This window comes from Bos taurus, chromosome 7 (assembly GCF_002263795.3).
Source record: "Bos taurus isolate L1 Dominette 01449 registration number 42190680 breed Hereford chromosome 7, ARS-UCD2.0, whole genome shotgun sequence".
NCBI lineage: Eukaryota > Metazoa > Chordata > Mammalia > Artiodactyla > Bovidae > Bos > Bos taurus.
In genome coordinates this window covers 68,876,989-68,889,770 of record NC_037334.1, presented here as the reverse complement: position 1 = coordinate 68,889,770, position 12,782 = coordinate 68,876,989, and the positions used below count along the sequence as shown (strand labels likewise).

Here is a 12,782-nt window from a genome sequence, read left to right as displayed (position 1 = left end):
GGAAAGGGCTAGGGACAAAGTTAGGCTCTGCCTCCAACCATCTCTGTGACCTTGGGACATACATCAAACTTTCCTGAACTTCAGTTTCCACATCTGAGAAGTGAAGATAATTATGCCTACCCTAGAAGTAATGATTGCAGACTAAAATAGGAACAGGTAAACTAATTACCTGGCTTATGATGGATGCTCTCAATAAAGGATACCCTCCCAGGGAAAGAGGCTAAAGAAGTCCTAACTATGGCAAAAGAGCAGTGATATATGAGGGCACTTGCTGGGTATTTGGGGAACTAAGATACCATTAGATTCTCCAGAAATGAGCTCAGACTTTACTTACCACTTTTTGGTACCAAGCTTGGTGACTGGCCTTTGCTTTAGTAGCTGAGACCCAGAACTGAGATGAAAAAAGTCAAGGTGTGAGAAGTACCCCCTATCAAATACAGGGAAGTTTTATGGAATTTCTTTCTAAAAATTTTTCTTTCTGGAAACTTTAGTTTTGAAAGTAGAAAATCTACCCATGTTCATTGTAACAAATAAAGCAATATGGAGGCATGTGATAAAATTATTTCTAGTATCTTAGCATTCTACCCTTCTCCACAGCTCTGAGGTAGCCAAGGTTAACCATTTGGAATGTATATGTCTTTCCCACAGATACTTATGGAATATAAATAAACAAAAATGACATCTCCTCTACATAGTGGTCTTCAACGTGCTTTAGTAATCTCAGGATGTATTAAGAGATCAGTCTTCCCTTAAAAACCTCTTAAAACATATGCCCTTTGGAGCCAAGCTATCTTCTCAAACTCCCAAACTTTAGAGTCTTCCACAGCTAAATACATGTCCTGATCCTGCCCATAATTATAGTCTTCAGAATGGTTAATCTGTTTTCAAAAGCAGAAGAGCACAAGAAAGCTGCCTTTTCAACAACCATCTGCAGCTACAGGTGGTAAACAGGGAGTCTGAGCTTTGAGGTTATCTTGGTTTTTAACCCCTTTTGGGTTATTTCCTTAGTAGTGTACATAGCGAAATGCAACAGAAGGCTCGTGGCCGTAACATGACAACTCTGTCTACAGACATTTTGCTCCCTGGAACCTACCGAGTCCTGCATTTCTGAGGGCAGAGACCAAGACATCAGTTACAGTGTTCCTCAAGTCTGTCACAGTGGCTAGTCCACAACAGGTGCACAATTAGGATGATATGAACAAAGGGCGCCATGTTGGAACCCAGCTTAGATAGTCTCAGTCAGACTTAAGGCTCGTGCATTTAGCTATTCAGGAATATTTCTTGCCAGCTCTGAACCAGGGCTATTCTTAGTGCAGGAAGCAGAGAGACGAAAAGAGTAGACTTTCTCATGGAGCTCTAGTCAGAAAGGTAGACAATATAAAGTGCTCTATGGAGAATAGGATAGGTTGATATGATCAGTTGGTAGTCACACAGGCCTTACCGGAAAGAGGGCATTTGAAAAGAGACCAGAAAATCGAAAAAGGGGCCAGATGTGAGAAGATATAGGAGACTGAGCACAAAGTAGAATAAACAGCAAGAGCAAAAAGCCCTGGGGTAGAAACCTTCTGGATAAGTTTGAGTTGTTAATAGCCTGGGATCATCATAGTCAAGGCATCAAGTACACATAAATAGTAACTGAAGTGATAAATTGGGATCCAAATTCTATGTGAAGTTCTAAAACAGCATTAACCCACAGAAACATAGTGAGAGCTACATAGGGAATTTAAAATTTTCTATTAGCCACTCTAAAAATAGCAAAAAGAAAAAGTATAATTAATTTTAAGAACACAGTACTTTGTTTAACCCCGTGTTTCTAAGTATTATCATTTCTACACATCATTGACATAAAAAATTGAGACCTATTACATTTAAGGACTAAGTCTTTGAAATCATATATTTCACAAGACATTTCAATTTGGCTTCTCCACACAACAAGTGATCAGTTGCCACACATGCCTGGAAGCTACCTTATTGGGCAGTGTGGCTTCAAGATTTCCAAGGAAGATTTCTCCAAACTCAGATGATCTCCTTTGACTTCTTAATGTTTGAGTTCCAACATAGGTATTTAGAGACTGTCAGGTGAGCCTTCTGTTGAAATGGATGTCATGTTCCATCATCAAAGCTCAGTCTCATTCCCAAAGGAATGATCAGGCTCCCCCCTCACAGTCTCTCCTGCTTGGTCAGTCTCTCCAATTCCTGAGGCCTCCTCAGATCTGTTAAGTTGTAAACAGCAGGGTAATCTGTGCCTTCCCTGAGCCGGGCACAGGGGACAGCCAGTCAGCAAGCTAAACACGACTTCATCTCTGGGAAATGGTGATGGCCTGTAATCATCTGAAACAACTGTGCTATTTCTGAAAAATGCCAGCCTAAAACCTTCCAAGGAAACCACACAAAAGCCACCAGAGAAAGAGAGACACCAAGTAAAACAGGCACCCCTCTGGTTGAAAGATCACAGAACTTCACTTGACCTTGTCTCTTTTCCTGGCCACATTCAAAGTTGTCCTCCTATTCCAGAGTTTCACCCCAGACATCTGACATGTATCAAACACTATCCAAGAAGATGCTTGATGCCCACATAGTTGTACAAAGTCGAGCTGGTGCAAATGTCTTTGATATCTCCTTTCTTTTTATATTAATATATGAAATGGAATTTTGGATTGTGACTTTCTTTCAAAGAGAGGGAGGAAAAACAAAAGATTTTGGGAGCATTTCCTATACTTCAGGCACTCAAAGGGCATCTTATTTGGTCATGATCCTATGAAATATTATTCCCCCATTTTTTAGGTGAGGACATTGAGGTTCAGAGGGGCCAAGTCTTTTTATAAGTGAGCATACAAACTCAATTCTATGACTGAAGAACCTGAGTGCTTAACGACTGCTTCATGGCGTTGTACCTGCCCTGATTTAATGTAGGAGACTTTTATTCCCTGAACCTAATGCTGAACAATCAGTTGTGTGGTTGATTCCTCCAAGCTGTGACCCAGCAGATTTGTTTCTGCCCTGTTTGGTTGTGTAGTGCTTATGTTGGGTTTCAAAGTGGGAGCACAGAACTCCCTCTTTGCTGGTATAATATTGGCTCCTTAGCTGCTCAGCTAGTCCAGCAGATACATCAGTAAGAAGCTATGTATCTATTATCCATGAAAGGATATCTCTACCCTTCTGAAAACAGCAGAACTTCAACTTTCTCCTCTGATGAGGCTGAGTGGGACAGAAACAGAACTTTCACATCAGGCAGACCCTTTCTGCCAGATTATCTGTGCAACCCTCAGGCAAGTGTCTCAATTTTTTGGTTGCCTTTCTTTTTTTTTTTTAAGTGGTAATAATAACAGTTCTTGAATCATTGGGTTAAACTAGAGGATTTGAAAGAACTATGTAAGCCTACATTCAAAAGATAAATCAACCACTAAAGTGTTACTTTCTATCCTTTCCTTCCCCAAATGGTGCCCATAGAACAAGATTTCACCCTCTTCTCGCTATGTGTTCACCTTTTCTTTGGGGATTTTCTTTCAGGCAAATATATAATGGGAACCACCATTTGGGAGAATGACATTAATATTTAACTGATGATCCTGGTGATTTTGACATTCTGGAGTTATTTGTTTGCCAATTATTTGTAAAATCGGGACAAAACTTTAAAAGGGGCCTGTTGCTTGGTCCTCCCCACTGTGTCCCATTTGCTCACATGTTAGCAAATGTGATGACATTAGTTCTCTTCTTACCCTTTCCCTGGGCTGTCAAAACCTTCCCCAGATAGTCCTTCACCTAATCTTTAACTTCCTGATAGTTTAAGACGTGGCTTGTTTCACAGAAATTTGGATTAGGACAGATATTAGAGACTTAAGCCCAGAGGGAGATTTTGACAATCATATTTCAGGCATCATCTGAGAAAGTGTTGTTCAAAAGGAACCAACTGTTTTTCAAAGGGGAGGGATGGTTAAGACTTTCTTGGATCACACTGTAAAAGAAGCCACATGCTACCTTTATTAGAACTTCCTTGAAATGACCTCGGAGAAGGAAATAGCAATCCACTCCAGTATTCTTGCCTGGAGAATTCTATGGACAGAAGAGCCTGGCGCGCAAGAGTCCATGGGGTCACAAAAAGTTGGACAAGACTGAGTGACTAACACACTTTGAAATGAGGAAGTCTTTCTGATGATGATGTTAATCAGGCACTTTAAATTTTCACTCATTGCTTCTTCTGGGGTGTGGTACAACCATTGCCTCTATCTGAAATGGCACAGTGATGCAATTGAAATGGAAACTTATGTCATGTGAGGTGAAACTTGGGGGTTGCTGTCCCCTACCCCAACCAGAATGCAGGCTATCAGTTCTAAGATTGGTTTTAGGGGCTTTCCTGGATTCTAGTTTCATCTCTGCAAAGCATGCTGGAGGTAACCCATGCGTTCACTCCCAGTCTCCCAATGCAGCTTTTGGTCTTTTACAACAAAGGGAACCCTCACATTGCAGGAAAGAAAAGAAGAGATTCAGAACTTGGAAAAGTCATGGTTTGAATCCCTGTAAGAACAAGTAATATTGGGCAAGTTGTCTCAGTTCTCTGGGCTTAGTTCTCTTAGGTCTTGTTAATCATTTAGTTCTCGGGGAGTCACGGAGATGCTGACAATTGCAACTCAGGTATACAGCAGCATCTTCTAGAATACCAGTGTAATTTATAACTAGCTGCTGCTGGTTCTTCTCTCCCAGTTTATCTTCCCTTGGACCTACCTCTTTACTCCCACTAACCTTCAAAGTTCTGGGAGGGTCTGGAGCTAGGTAGCAGATTTTGAGGCTTCTGGACTGACTTAAAGGAAACTATGATCCATCCCACACCTGCCCTCTTGTCTTTCCTTTTTTCCACAAGACCTTTTAGTCGTGGCTTTCCTCAACTCGGCTTTTCACACTGTGGTTTATGATGAGGCTGGTTTTGCTGTGGGGAAAATTCTCAAGCTTCCCTTACAGTCTTCCATCTGGTTAGCAGTAGCACCCTGACTACCTGAAAATAAAAGGATTTTACCTACCCATCCCCCACTCCCCCCATTTAAAAAAAAGAAGAAGAAAAAGAAAAAAAAAGGAAACAGGACTACACTCTCGTACAGTTTCCAGATGCATTTTGAGACCCTCTATTAAAATTATGAATGCATTTTCTCACAAGAAACTATTAAAAGCAGATACTCCTGGGAGAGGTTCTGGGGTTTGAGAGTAGAAAGTAGAAAGAGAGCCTTTCTTTTCACCTCTTGTCCTTCTATACAGTTTCGCTGTTTTACCATAAACATGTATTTCTTTTATTGTATTTTAAAGCAGTTATCTAAAATAAAGGAATACATTTGCCTTATAGGATCTATCCTAAGGAAACATTTATTCAAGATACATAAAGACACAGGAAAAAGGATGTTCCTCGTGGCATTATTTATCACACTGAAAAGTCTAGAGAAACCTAAATATCTACAATAGACAAATGGTCACGTTAGTCATGGTTCGTCTATCTTGTGACCAGTCTGTAGCCATCAACAAAGAGTAAAGTTAGTCTATACAGAAAGGAATATATATATTAAAATGTAAAAAGCTGGTTTAGAGCAATAGATGGAAGCAGCATCTCATTTTTAGGAAAAGAGATAATAAAATATATAATAATATGTCCAATAATCAAAAAAATAGTACAGGTAAGAATGCTGCTATCCTGGTTCTCCTTTGTGGATGACATCATGGCAGATTTTTGCAGTATAAGTTATATATTACTATATTTCAAGTTTTTGCAGTGAGTGTGTAAATTTATTAAGCAGGAAAATAAAAGTACTATTTTAAAGCAGTCACAGATTTTACAAACACTACACTGTAATACAGTTTTGGCAGATGACTATAGGAGAAGGCCAAGAGATACATATCACATGCTGGGTGTGCAAAATGATGAAGCTCTTCACGCCCCCATTAACAGTCAGCGGCATCCAGGCAGCACCTGCCACATGCTCATTTGTATCTATAGAGGTTCAAGATCATGAAATTTCCTCTCATGTTCTTCTTGAGTGATAGCCACTTTCTTCATAAATTAATAAGGCAGCTCTGTGTGCTTTTATATGGGATATCTGTCTTTGAGAATTCTAGAATTCTAGAATAATTCAAGAATAATCCTAAACCTCATTCTTCTCAGCAATGATAGCAGTGATGTTAGCCTTAAAAACCAGGTTTGTTTAAATTTCCTGAAACAAGTGGATAGAGAGAAAAGGACTTAATGTAGAAATTAAGAGCAAGAACTTAGTGGTACAGAGTAGATCCTGAAGATGTCCTGCACATTTTGTTTGTCAGCACCTCTGGTCTTTGAATGCTCTTTCAAAGCCTTCTTTCTTTCCAGAATAGGGTATGTCAGCTTTTTAAAGAGCTTTAACGAATATATTTCTATATCTTTTTCAAGCACTGGAGAGTTAGTAACAAAAGCATATAGATGGATAACAATGTCATTAGATTTTAGGAAATCTATAAAGGTGATGTTCAATTAACATTTGTTACTTGGTTGATGGAGGGAACAGAAGGTAAGACTAAATGTGCAGCAGAAAGTAATATTTGTGGACCCTATGACAAACTCTTAACAGAAATGATTTGAATACGTTATCTAGAATGATTGGCAAGTGGATAACAATTTCTTGACAATGAAAAGGAAAGTGAAAACTAGTCTGCCCAAAGGTTTTAGCTAATAAAGAGCTCCTCCAAATTATTATGGAAGACACTAAAAAATTATAGAAAGATGGGTAAAAGGGATATAAATTACTCTTAAATATATGAAAAGATGCTCATTCACTACAGTAATGTAAGTACAAATAAATTTTACTGAGACACCATTTTTAAGACTTGCAAAGATCAAAATATATGATAACACTGTTGGTGAGGTTTTTGAGAAAACAAGCATTTCACACATGACCCTGAAGAATGTTGACTAGTACAACTTCCTTGGAGATTAATTTGGTTATGTTCAGCAAAATAAGAGATGCAAATATCTTTTGACACAGCAATCCCATTTTTATAAATGTTTTCTATAGACCAGGGCTACTCAATCTTGGCATTATCATTTAATAACATTTTGGGCTGGATTATTCTTTCTGTGAGTTTGTTCTGTGTCTTGTAGGATACTTAGCATCCCTAGCTCCACTCACCAAAGCCAGCAGTGGCACTTCCTTCCCCAGGTATGACAACCAAAACTTTATCCAGACATTGCCAATGATGGGCAAAATCGCCCCTGGTTAAGAACCCCTATGTAGACATACTTATACATGTTGAGAGTGAGATACCTATGAGGTTATTCATTCCTCACTGTTTGTAATGACAAAACAAATGGAAAGGGACTAAAAGTCCATCAAGATGATTTTTTTATCTGTACAGAAAAATATTATGCAATCAAAGGGAAAAAAAGAACAAAGAAGCCCCTTGCATACAGTATAGATTGATCTTTAAGAAGTATTGCTAATCAACCAAAAGAAAAGCTAGGAGGCATATGTAGAGCCCACCAGGCTCCTCTGTCCATGGAATTCTCCAGGCAAGAATACTGAATTGGGTAGCCATTCCCTTCTCCAGAGAATCTTCCCAACCCAGGGATCAAATCTGGGTCTCCTGCATTGCAGGCAAATTCTTTATCATCTGAGCCACCAGGGAAGTCCAGGTAGAATATGCTACCATTGTATAAGAAGTGGGGGGGGAGGAAAGAAAGTTTATTTGTATTTACATATGTATACATAAAGTATCATTGTAGGACTTCCCTGGTGGCACAGTGGATAAGAATCTGCCTCCCAGCGTAGGGGACATGGGTTCAATCCTTGGTCCAGGAAGATTCCATATGCCGTGGACCACCTAATCCCACACACCACACTACTGGAGACCACACGCCACTCTACTGGAACCTGCACTCCAGAGCCTGGACTCCCCCACAAGAAGCCACCTCAATGAGAAATCTGTGCACTGCATCTAGAGAGCAACTACTGCTCGCCACAACTAGAGAAAGCCCATACAAAGCAATAAAGACCCAGTGCAGCCAAAAGTAAAGTATCATTGGAAGAACTGATAAGTTGATTCTGATGGTTGTTTTCAGGCAAGAAAGCAGTGTGGGATCAAACTACTAGAAATCACTGATCCCAAGGGAAGTTGTTGCTTTTGTTCTCATGGCCACTATTGTGACCTTGGGCAAATGGCTTCACTTCCCTGTGTCTTGATTGCTTCCTCTCTAAAACAGAACTTGGCTTTTATCTCCTTCAAAGAATTGTGAAGATAAACTAGAAAAATCCAGAGGAGCAAGTTCAGTCCTCTCCTTGTGGTTATTGTTGCAGGCTGCTGCTGTTGCTGCTGCTGTTGTGTGTCATTCATGCAGGTCTGCCAGGCTAACAGGAGCAGTCCTACTGGTCCCTGCTCAGGAACTCCATTAAACAGTGCTGGAAACTCACCAGTGAGTCCTTGTCCCAACTCTCCCTTCTCAGCCACCATAGCTTCTATTACACGACTTCTCAGACCCAAACAAGTCTACATCTAAGAATACCCATTGTGGAACTCTTAATCTAATTTTAATATTTGTCGCAGATGTCTGACCTAAGAAAAGATACTTAGCTTCTTCAAGCCTTTGTTTCATCTTCAATACAATGGGGATAAAAATTGGACCTACTGCACATGGTTATTGTGAATATTTCTAATATGATACATTTAAAGCACTTAATTTGGTGCCCTGGCAACTCAGCAAGGACTCATTAAATATTGGCTCATATTGTTCTGAATTTTACATTGGTTACATTTAAAATGATGGCCTTCTTTTTTAGGATGCATTCTTGGGTTCATGTTTGGATTTTGATAACAAGCCTTTTTATCAGTCATACAGTTATTAATCATCTCTTAGATGTATTACTTCCTGGAAAGATTTCCATATTTAACTAATCTCCATGTCTATTTGTGAATTCCTAATATCACTGGCAGTGAGATACAATCACATGGTTTCCACTTATTTTGAGCTGGAAGAGTCTTTAGAGATCATTCAGTCCAATTTTGTATGTTAGAGATGAGGCTTCAAGGTGAAATGACTTTCTCAACTAGCTTTTATCTTTTCATTTCTACTATTCAATTTACAGCCTTAGGAGACTGAAATCATAGAATTGGAAGCACCTAGGTGATATTTTCTGGTCAAGGGTAAGGCCAAGAGGGTAGGGACAGCCTACCTTGTTCTTGCTTCAACTAGAATACTTTCTCTTCTGCTTCATGTACATGAATGGGAATAGCACATATAATTCTGTACTAAAAGGGGGCTCCATGCTTAGAAAAGTTTTAAAACTTTGATCTAGTCCAATCCCTTGGCACTATGGGCAAGGTAACCAAATCCCAGATAGAAGAAGCACTTGAACAAAGTAACCCAGGTTAATCAGAACCGGATCCCCAGTAAGCTGCTGTGTTGTTGCTTTCTTACCTCATTCCACTTTTCTAGAATTCCAGAATTATGGTCTGCTTGAGAGTTTCAGTTCCTGAGGCCCTATCTAAAATTAGAGTTGACCTCTACAGAGCAGTCAAAAATGGCTTATGTGAAACGCCCCTGTATATCATTTGCTTCTTAATACAGACGCTTGATGATCTAACCGAGAGCTCATTCATGTAAACCTTTCAGACACCCTAAGATCATCATCTAGGGAGACTAATATCTTGCACAGTAGGAGGTTTTGGCCACTCCTTCCTTCCTACTATGTAGGGAGTGGGTTCATCTACATATGGACTTACTTTAAATCAAATAAAGTTACCCACGCATAGAATATTATATTTCCCCCTCTCTCTCACTATAACATTCAAAACCTATAAAAATAGTGTATTTGAAGATCATCACAACAGTGGGATTCTTTGGTTTTTATTAGTTTCTTCTTAGAAACATAATCTTCTCCAGTGGTACTGGTAACGATTGGTGGTCCCAAGCATTGCTTCAGTCTCTTTGGAAGATTATGTAACAATGAATGGTAGAGATCAGAAAAAGCTATCCTGTGATACATCCCATATAGCTCTATTGTAAGGAGGCATTTTAAAAATCAGACTGTTCTATATTAGGTATACTATTATTTTTAAGCATTTTCACTGCATCTGAGAACAACCTGAAAGTCACATAGCAGATGAAAGATAAGTTTGTCAATGTGTTCAGTACAGAAAATAGATAAGTGTATCTCTGACATGAACAACTTGATTATTAAAAAAAAAACAACACATATTTGAGAAAAATTATTACTTTGGAGTCCACGAATGGAAATGTATCTAAAAAGCATAATAGAAAAAGAAGAAAATGGAAGAATAAATATTTTCATGCATTATAACTACATGGAAACAGAACTCTTGGGCTTTCCAGCTAAACCTTTCTTCCAGACTGAGTCAGGAACAAAGCCCTCACATGTACAGTCTTGCCCTGTGCCCTATTTTTACTGCAGAAACTGATTAATGGATGCACCAGTCTCTGAACAGTCAGAATAGAATTTTATTTTAACCTGTGAGTATCTGCCTCTAAAACAAGAATTCTCTATCCAGTGGCTATCTCCATAAGACATCAACATCCCATCACACACAAAAATCAATTCTCAAAGAAACCCTGTTAATGCATACATCAAAACCTCACATCCTTCGCTTTGAGTGGCCTGAATTGCAAAGTACTTTGCTTTGGATTTTAACTTTTCTTTGCCTGACTTGGCCAGGCCCACATTTCTAGCTCCCAGATGCTCTTCTGAAATCAGTGTGTTATGTGACCTTCATTCATTCCCTGGATATTTATTGAGCACCTACTACATGCTCAGCACATTGCTAGATGCTGGTGATACAGGGATGAGTGAGGCAGTCAGTCATGAAAGTGACCTTCCAGTGGATGTAGAGACAGAAAATAAAAAGACAGCACATCAATAAACCCAATCAAAAGTATAGATACTGAGGTATTAAAGTATCCATGGATTGTAAAAGAAAAGAAAAAAAGAAACAAGATTCTGGGAAAATATTTGAAGAGATGAAAAATAATAAAGAACCAATCCTACAAAAATCTTGAGTGTTCCAGACAGTGAGAGTAGCTAGTGCAATGACCCTGCCCTCAGTTCAGTTCAGTTCAGTTGCTCAGTCGTGTCCGACTCTTTGCGACCCCATGAATTGCAGCACGCCAGGCCTCCCTGTTCATCACCAACTCCCGGAGTTTACCCAAACTCATGTCCATTGAGTCGATGATGCCATCTAGCCATCTCATCCTCTGTCATCCCCTTCTCCTCCTGCCCCCAAGCCCTCCCAGCATCAGAGTCTTTTCCAATGAATCAACTCTTCGGATGAGGTGGCCAAAGTACTGGAGTTTCAGCTTTAGCATCATTCCTTCCAATGAATACCTAGGACTGATCTCCTTTAGAATGGACTGGTTGGATCTCCTTGCAGTCTAAGCGACTCTCAAGAGTCTTCTCCAACACCACAGTTCAAAAGCATCAATTCTTCAGCACTCAGCTTTTTTCACAGTCCAACTCTCACATCCATACATGACGACTGGAAAAACCATAGCCTTGACTAGATGGACCTTTGTTGGCAAAGTAATGTCTCTGCTTTTGAATATGCTATCTAGGTTGGTCCTAACTTTCCTTCCAAGGAGTAAGCATCTTTCAATTTCATGGCTGCAATCACCATCTGCAGTAATTTTGGAGCCCAAAAAGATAAAGTCTGACACTGTTTGCACTGTTTCCCCATCTATTTGGCATGGAGTGATGGGACCAGATGCCATGATCTTTGCTTTCTGAATGTTGAGCTTTAAGCCAACTTTTTCACTCTCCTCAGGACCTAAAAGTGAGCACCCCCTTGAGTGTATCTCACCCTAGTCCTGCCTCAGTACAAAGGCCCTATCAGGAGGCATGGCTTGGGTGCTCAAGGTGTAGAAAGAAGGCAGATATGATAGAAGCATGACGGATGAAGGGACCAGAAGAAATGAATCTCAGAGGCTGGTAGGGGCCATGGATGAAGAGTCTTGTAGGCCATGGTTGAGAATTAATTTAAATAATCTAAACAGTCACAGCGGGATTTAAAGCAGGGCACAGTACCTGATTTCTCATTTTAAAAGTCTATTCTAGGTGTGTGGATAGTACAGAGTCTTGAGTGTCAGTGGGAGCCGAGCCAGAAGGCAACTCAGTCACATAGGAATGAAGTGAAGAGAGACCATGAGTGGTGAATGTCTCAAGCAAAAATCATAGGGTAGCTCTGAGAATATTATCTACAAAAGGTTTAGCTGTAAAAGGGAAGGATGGAAGGGTAAGACAGGGTGGAGGGTGAAAGAGAGCAGTGTTGCTTGATTCTCCTAAAAGGAGGTGGGAGGGGTTACTGGCCCACCTGTTGGTTTTTACTTGTGTCTCTGACCCAAATCTTAAAACTCCAATCTCCTGAATCCTCCTCTTCATCTTTCAAGGCTAGGTCATGAACTGCTACCTTCAGGGAGTTCTGTTTATTTACCCCTGCACCCAGGAATTACCTGTTTGAAATCTTGAATCGCTAGTTTTGTTCTCAACTCTTTTGGTGCTGAGCCTTGTTCTGTTAAGGGACCATGTGTATAACTTTAACCTCTGCAACTGTGTCTATACCTCATACCCTTCCTTCCTCCTTGGTTCCCACCTTCCTTTCTTTATTTCACAAATTTTGAACAAGTGAATAATATGTACTAGGCACTGTGGTAGACACTGGTGATGTCATCTTTAGCAAATTGGGCACCAGCCCTTGTAAAGCTTATAGTCTAATGGAGGGTAGGGTAGGGACATGACATTAGCACAATAATCACAATAATAAATAGATAA

The 12,782-nt window shown here is 39.9% G+C and overlaps 1 protein-coding gene and 1 long non-coding RNA gene across 2 annotated transcripts in view; one reads left to right on the top strand and one right to left on the bottom strand.

The window, feature by feature from the left end:
• LOC132345782 (uncharacterized) overlaps positions 1 to 12,782 on the top strand; it is a 28,183-nt gene that overhangs the window by 2,454 nt on the left and 12,947 nt on the right. The window lies entirely within an intron of this gene.
• ITK (IL2 inducible T cell kinase) overlaps positions 1 to 12,782 on the bottom strand; it is a 62,195-nt gene that overhangs the window by 44,285 nt on the left and 5,128 nt on the right.